General features: G+C 32.6%; 1 protein-coding gene across 4 annotated transcripts in view; it reads right to left on the bottom strand.

Annotated features, from left to right (window-relative positions):
* Positions 1–7,415, bottom strand: part of LOC108977416 (serine/threonine-protein kinase tousled-like 2) — a 186,751-nt gene that overhangs the window by 22,310 nt on the left and 157,026 nt on the right. Inside the window, exon 2 of one of the 4 annotated variants that reach the window (XM_018947091.1) lies at positions 5,243–5,854. The exons of 2 other annotated variants lie outside the window; for them this stretch is intronic. The gene's annotated coding sequence lies outside the window, so the exon portion shown is untranslated. The remainder of the gene's footprint in view (positions 1–5,242; positions 5,855–7,415) is intronic. One more of the 4 variants, XM_018947092.1, reaches the window with a different exon arrangement.

Below are 7,415 nucleotides of genomic sequence, written 5' to 3'. Positions count from 1 at the left end.
AACAATTTCACAATCTTATATTAATGTGTGGAATCGATTTTTTAGTACATATACATTAAGCAATCGATATCAAGTTGCGTAAAAATATGTACTTTAMATATTTATGCTAATTAGCGGTTTTGTAGGTATTGGAGTTGTCAAAGAGTCGTCATGTTGCCAGATATTACAAACTTCTTGTAAAGCTTAATATACTGTGTTCAGAGTATAAATACTAACCAAGACAGGCTTAAAGCGAGCAGCAAAAATACAAAGTATATCTATGTACTTTTAAACATTAATATGTACATATACTCGCACAAACATTGTACACATATCACAAAAGTAATACAAGAAAGAAAACACATCAACAAATCGAAATCAGTACCAACCAACTAAAGAAAAAGCAACACTTAACAAACCGTAAAAGCGATCAGCCAAAGCAAAGCAGATATAATACTGTATGATTTTTAGTAAATGTGGCAATTGAAGAAACAAAAAAAAAATTAAGAAATACACGTACGCTTATGTCTAACGCCTCAGCTTAGACAAAGTAAGCAATGAGCAGACAGACAGACGAACGGACGAACGAAACAGAATGCCTGCCGGCCAGCGAAATAGCCAAGCGAGGCAGTCATTTAGCCAATGATCGTGACGGCGCGACCGCGTCGAGTCAACTAATCAAATAAGTTTTAGCAAACTACAGATACGACACATCAAGCCATAATTTTATATGTACTTATACATACATTTGTATGTATGTATGTATGGTGATACTGCTTGTAATCGTCTCGAGCTGGTGATGCCAACCTAATGCAGATGGAGAGATAGGCAGACAGACTGAAAATCGTACTGACACACAGCCAGATTGACCGACTGACTGACAGGCGTGTAGGCAGGCAAGCAGGCGCGCAAGTTAACCGACCGAAAGCGTCAGAAAGCGAGTAGCAATAAGCGATCGACTCCAATACAGGCGTAGCGTGAACTGTTGCAACATGGAGTGGCTGAAAGTGCGCTGTTGGATCATTTGTGCCAACATCCAAACGTCAACGGCATCGATAAATGTGCGCAGAATTCGTTGTTGAACTGTATTAACAGTTGAATGCAGCTTATTTTTCGCGTTTCAGCTTTTTGTACTTTATACTTTTATACTTTGTTTGCTTTCGCTCTCTCTCGCTACTTTGGCAAGAAGGCGGACAACGGAGCACCGTAACTAATGAAAACGTCACCGCACAAAATCGATGCGCTACTACGTCGGGTAATCAACGAGAATCGACATTATCTGAGACGCCATTAATAATTTTATTATACCTACAAATATATGTACATATATGTGCATACATAAGAATGTGCGTTTGTCTTTTCTGTCGAGTATTTATATACTTATGCATAAATAAATGACTGTATATAATAAATATATATGTACATATGTATATTCGCCAGAGTATGTAAATACATCTGTGATTATGTACATATATTATTCGCTCGTCGCGTTTTTGTTTCCGAAGTAAATGAATGTATCGTTTAATTTGCTATTTAAAGTTCTGTGTATAGTGACCCTGACAAGTATTGAAGTCAGCGGCAAGAATTTTTTTGCTTAAAATTTTTGCATTTTTTATTATTTGCTCAAGTGAATCTCAGTGACATAATACACCTACTTACATAAATAATTTTACGGTTTATTTACATTTTATTTTAAGCGTTTGAAGTTGAGTTTAGCTGTGACTAATTACAAAGCGAGAAAAATATTGCAAAATTCCAAAAAAAAAATTAAATAAAATAAAAACGTTGACTTTGGCTGCAACGAAGCAATAATATAATAACCTTCACAAATATAACAGCTTCCTTACACGAACTTGATTACGACCATTCAGTTTGAATGACAGCTATGTATATGCTATAGTGATCCGATCTGAACAATTTTTTCGCAGTTTACACCGTTGCCTGAAGCAAGAATCCATGGCAAAGGTTTTCTTACACACTTCATTCGGACCGTTCACTTTGTACGGCGGCCCCAAACGTTTCCTTCCGGGTGTTATAAACATCGTGGTAAACTTAATAGACCCTATACCGGGTATGAAACTATTTAGGGTGAGGTATTATCTCATATGCTGAGAATATACACACTCACATAGGTATGAACTAATAGAAAGTAGGGTCAGCTCTCCCGAATAAATGGACCGAACTAGAAGACCACATATGTATATACAGAGTTCACCTCGGAAACTAATAACAACAACAATTAAAATATCCGAGAGATTAGAATATATTTATTTCACAGAAAATACTGGAGCATTTCTTTAACATAACGCAATTAATCACAGATTGCGTTGATTGAATCAATTTACTTCATTTATTGACTATTAGGCGTTTGAGATCAAATTTGACCCGGACTAATCCATTTAAACTGCTCGCGCAAACCGAATCGATAATTGGTTATTTCTTAGATTGGTAAAATCTTTTAAATGCTCGAGTGAAGTTTGAACCGCATATGTCAATTAGTGTGTATTTGCTTCTGTAACTGTTTGTTTGGAAAAAAATTTAACAAGCAAACTCAAAATTTTGTGTTTCCAATGTACGGCTACGGTCTCGTCCATCCACTTCTACTTATGATCGTCAGTTTCGAAAAAGTTAATGAAACAGTTCTAGAAAATCGTCGTTTTGACATCAGAGAGAAAGCAAAGGATCTCAAGGATCGATTCAAACACATTTTTGATTATGGGTATGAAACGAGTCATTGTTAGACTGGTAACGGAAGAGAATGTTTTGCAAAATCGTTGCTCGATAGCTAACGTCCTGCATTCATCATTACCGGTGACGAGACGTGGGCTTATGGATTTGACGAAACTGTCGAACAATATATCGAATGGAGTTTCAAATATGAGCCAAAGACCAAAATTCGGCACTGTAGGCTATCCCAGCCGAGTCTCACAACAAGTGTAAAGAAAATTGGATTAAGCTTTGGCATGTTTATGGGGGTCAGGAGCATATTTTGCAGGCGATAATAAAGATTTGTTTTAAAGAAAGTGGAAATGAAGATTTTTTGTCAATGCGGGTCAACTTTAATCGGATGATGATATCATTCACCAAGTGTTTCATATTTCCCAGAAGCTGTCGAAGACATTTGAACAAATTCTAAATTAATTGTTTAATTGTCAATGAAAGAAGAGAATGCTTCCAAGAGTAGGTTGCCAGTAAAGATTTAATGCTATTTGGAGAATCGATTGAAGTTTTGAAAATACTTATGAATGAATATGTGTTTCAAAGTTGGTTTTTAAAGTAGAATTTATTAGGGAGGTCAATAGGGAGTAGTACCAATATTATTTAATTTATTTATATACTAGTAACATAACAAAACTAAATTTTCCGGACATGGTTTGACAGAATATCATAAGTATATAGGCTAAAGTGTCATTCTCAGATATTTTAGTATCAAAAAATCATGGCTCGCAAATCAAAATCGCAGCTTGTTTAGCTTAACTTATATTTTGTGGTTAACTACTATTATTAACTAATTAATGATAAAAGTATGTTCGGGTTTGAAGATAAATGAATGTCTACTTCATATCATACCATACTTTATCAAAGCTCTAGTGGTTTCGATGGTTATTTTGAAAATTAAAAATAAATTTTTTTTTGTGGTCACGTATTTTTAAACTATTATCGAATTATCATGTAAATTTAATGGCTATACTTATGATAAGCTACACTGTAAAAAATTTATTAAAAAATAAAACAATCAAAAGTGAACCTATTAAAGCAAAAAATTGTTTAAAACATATTTATCTTGATTTTGATCGAGCAGTTTGATTTTGAGCTACATATACTTATGCTGCAGTGGTTTGATCTGAATCAATTTTTTGGATTGTAGCCTTGCTTTAGATAACGTCGTCTTCTTAATTGGCGTAGACACCGCTTACGCRATTATAGCCKASYTAACARCAGCGCGCCAGTCGTTTCTTCTTTTAGCTACGTGGCGCTAATTGGATATTCCAAGCGTAGCCAGGTCCTTCTCCACTTGGTCCTTCCAACGGAGTGGAGGTCTTCCTCTTCCTCTACTTCCCCCGGCGGGTGCAGCGTCGAATACTTTCAGAGCTGGAGTGTTTTCGTCCATTCGGGCAACATGACCGAGCCAGCGTAGCCGCTGTCTTTTAATTCGCTGAACTATGTCAATGTCGTCATATATCTCATACAGCTCATCGTTCCATCGAATGCGATATTCGCCGTGGCCAACGCGCAAAGGACCATAAAACTTTCGCCTTCCTTGGATAATGAGGTATGCTAAATTTCGTGAAGATATCTCGTAAAATAAGAAAGTTTTAAATACAATGACTTCACTTTGATCGATCAGACAGACGCACAGACATTGCTAAATCGACTCAGCTCGTCACACTGAACAATTTTTATACTCTCTTAAGATATATTGTAGAATATCTCACACCTATCCCTGGGACTCAAGGGAGGTTGGTATTGCAAATGGGCGTAATTGAGAGTATAAAATGATCAGTTATTCACGAACATAGCTCTTCCTTACTTTTTATAAGTATATTTCAGTCGGAGACCGTACATACGTTCTTTCTGGAGTTTTACAAACAACTTCGTAACAAATTTAATATATAATACGCTATTCAGCGTAATTAACTAGCTTCGCGATCTTGCATAAAATTAACAAGTAATAAGTGGTCTACTAAATATACATATGCATATAAATTTATAAAAATTATTCCTATACTTATTAGCATATAAAAAACACACACACATTTAATATGCACATATTAGATTAGCTGATTATAATTTATAAAATTATTTATTTTCATTTATCTACTTGGCACGTTCACTTTTAAACAACCGTAGACAATAGTTTATTCACATTCATATATCATATGTACATATGTGTGTGTTGAAAAAGAATATAGAATTCTGCTGATAGGAAATAGCGACGTTTTGGAGATAAGTATCTATTGCCGTTAAACACCTGTGAAGCGTCCGTAATATAAACACTATAGAGATATGTAGATATATTTAGTATTAACAATATAAATACCTAAAAGACAGTCAATAAGTGACGAAATCACAGCTACATATACGTACATACACATACATGCATATATTGTTGATGTAAAAATAGAATAGATGAAATAATTAAAATTATAAATAATAAACAGGTTCTCTTTTCCTTTTTACTTTTTTTTTTTTTGCCTTTCCTAAGCGAACGTTTATTAGACAACTAACATATAGTATAAGGCTAAAATATTTAATTACTCACTTTTTTGCATAATAATTAGCGCTTTTTCGGACGATGCACAAAGCCAAACATGTGTTAAACGCGAAAAATCAACTTGAAACGGTAAACGCAGGAGTAACTAACGTTTAGGCTCGCTCTCCCACGAAGATTCTGCTGTCGTTGTTTGGTATGTTTTTTTCACTAACTTAACTTACGTTTCCACTTCTGGCTGCGAAGTGTGAAACCAGGTTAATACGCCTCGGTCTAGGTCGGATTCGGTCTTTTTCTTTGTCTGTTGCAACGTTTTACTTTCTTTCCATTTGGTGTATGTTGCTTTATTGTTTTTTATCTACTGCTTTCTATGGTAGTTTTTACACAACTGTCTGCTCACTTTTAGTTTATAATTGTTATTTAGGTGCCACAAGCGAGTTTAATTTCATTGTTTGCACTTTTTATCTACAATAATTTTTTCGTTGTTCATTGTAAATATGTTTGTTTGGTTTAATAAATATTTTAGCGCACTTGGCGTGTGAATGTATGTACTCGGCTTCAATGTATTGCAAGTTTTTCCAACATATGTACATACATACATATGTCGCTATGTATTTATTATTTTTACTATACTTTCACCAGCTTTTATTGGAATTTCAATTGCTGTTATAATTAATAAATACGAATATGTGGATCATTTAGTTGGTGCGTAGATGAAAAAAGTTCGCTAACTGTTGCGTATATTTACATAAATACATACATACACACACATGATATACATACATATTTATGTATGTGAATGTAAATGCATAACCTGGGTTGCAAATGCTATAAAAATGATATTTGTATTAATTTTTAAATTAATTTTTTTTTGTAATGCCTAAAATTGTGTTTGAAAATAATTTTCAAATTTCTAATACCAAATAAAAATAAATTTTTAATAACAAATATCATAAAAATGAGAAATGAAAATTTTTATAAAGTAAAATTCCAAAAAAAAGTTTAGAATTTATATTATTTGAGAAAGATTCTTTTTTTATTTTTTACTGCAACTTTTTAATAAACAAATATTTTATCAATTTTTAATTTTGATTATGAGATTAGTAATTAAATTTTAAACTTTTAATTACAATTTTTTGTTATACATAATTTAAATTTAGATTTTATTTTTTTCTTATTTATTTTATTTTCCTTTATAAAAATTTATATATTAATTAATTACATGGCAAGACTATGAGTTTTGCAATTTAAGATAATTTTTTTTTTTTCATTGAGTTATAAATTTATATGAAAAAACCTTGTTCATTAAGGGGTTATATCCACTTGTGATTTAAAAAAAATCGACCTTTTTTGTTTCATTTTTTGAATGTATATACATATATTCAAGAATATTCTCTGAAAATTTCGGAGATACAACCTTGAAAAAGTGGACGCTCGAGGTCAGGTATAGGCTGAGGGCGCAGTAATTAAAACTTTAAACGCGTTTACCGCAAAACCGTGTTTTCAGAGTCGGTGAGGAAAATTTCTCCGAAACCGCTAAACCGATCGGTTTGAAATTTTCACACGACTTACTCAGATATATTTTTCATGTAATGATCGGAGAAATAAGGTTTTGGATAATAATTTCGATTTTTTAAGCCACTTTAAAATGAAAAATTTTCATGAAAAACTGAATTTTTTTTTTGAACAGCCGCCATTTTGTCAAAAATCAAAATTTTGACTAGACCTTCGATCATTACCTGTATTTATTTATCACAAAAGGAAATATTTTTGATTTTGGGTTTTCAGATAATTTGGACCAGTGATACCTTGCTCACCGCCAAGCACTTTCTTTTGGACGTCTCTCCGCAGATCATCTACAGGAGCTAGGGGATCCAATATTTTCTTAAATAAACCGCTGATTGTTAAAGTACATTAAATTCTGTTTAAGTACATGTTTTCCAGTAATGTATAAAATAAAATGACACTTTGGAAAAAACTCACAAAAAAAAAAACGCGTTTTTTCTGCCTCGCAAGTGGATTAAATCCTTAAATCCCTTAAAATAATCATAATTTTCAAATGTCTAATCGCATATAAAAATAAATTTATAATCCCAAAAATCGTATTAACAATGAACAATTTAAATTTTAAACTTAAATATATGATTGACTTATAAAAAATTCTTAATCTGTTTATAAATAAAAACTACAAAAAACGTGTTGAACCTGAATAGTAATAGTACTA

Source organism: Bactrocera latifrons, unplaced genomic scaffold (assembly GCF_001853355.1).
Source record: "Bactrocera latifrons isolate USDA-ARS-PBARC rearing strain unplaced genomic scaffold, ASM185335v1 scaffold_89, whole genome shotgun sequence".
NCBI classification, from domain to species: domain Eukaryota; kingdom Metazoa; phylum Arthropoda; class Insecta; order Diptera; family Tephritidae; genus Bactrocera; species Bactrocera latifrons.
The sequence above is the reverse complement of the archived record's forward strand: the minus strand, read 5'-3'. Positions and strand labels throughout refer to the sequence as shown.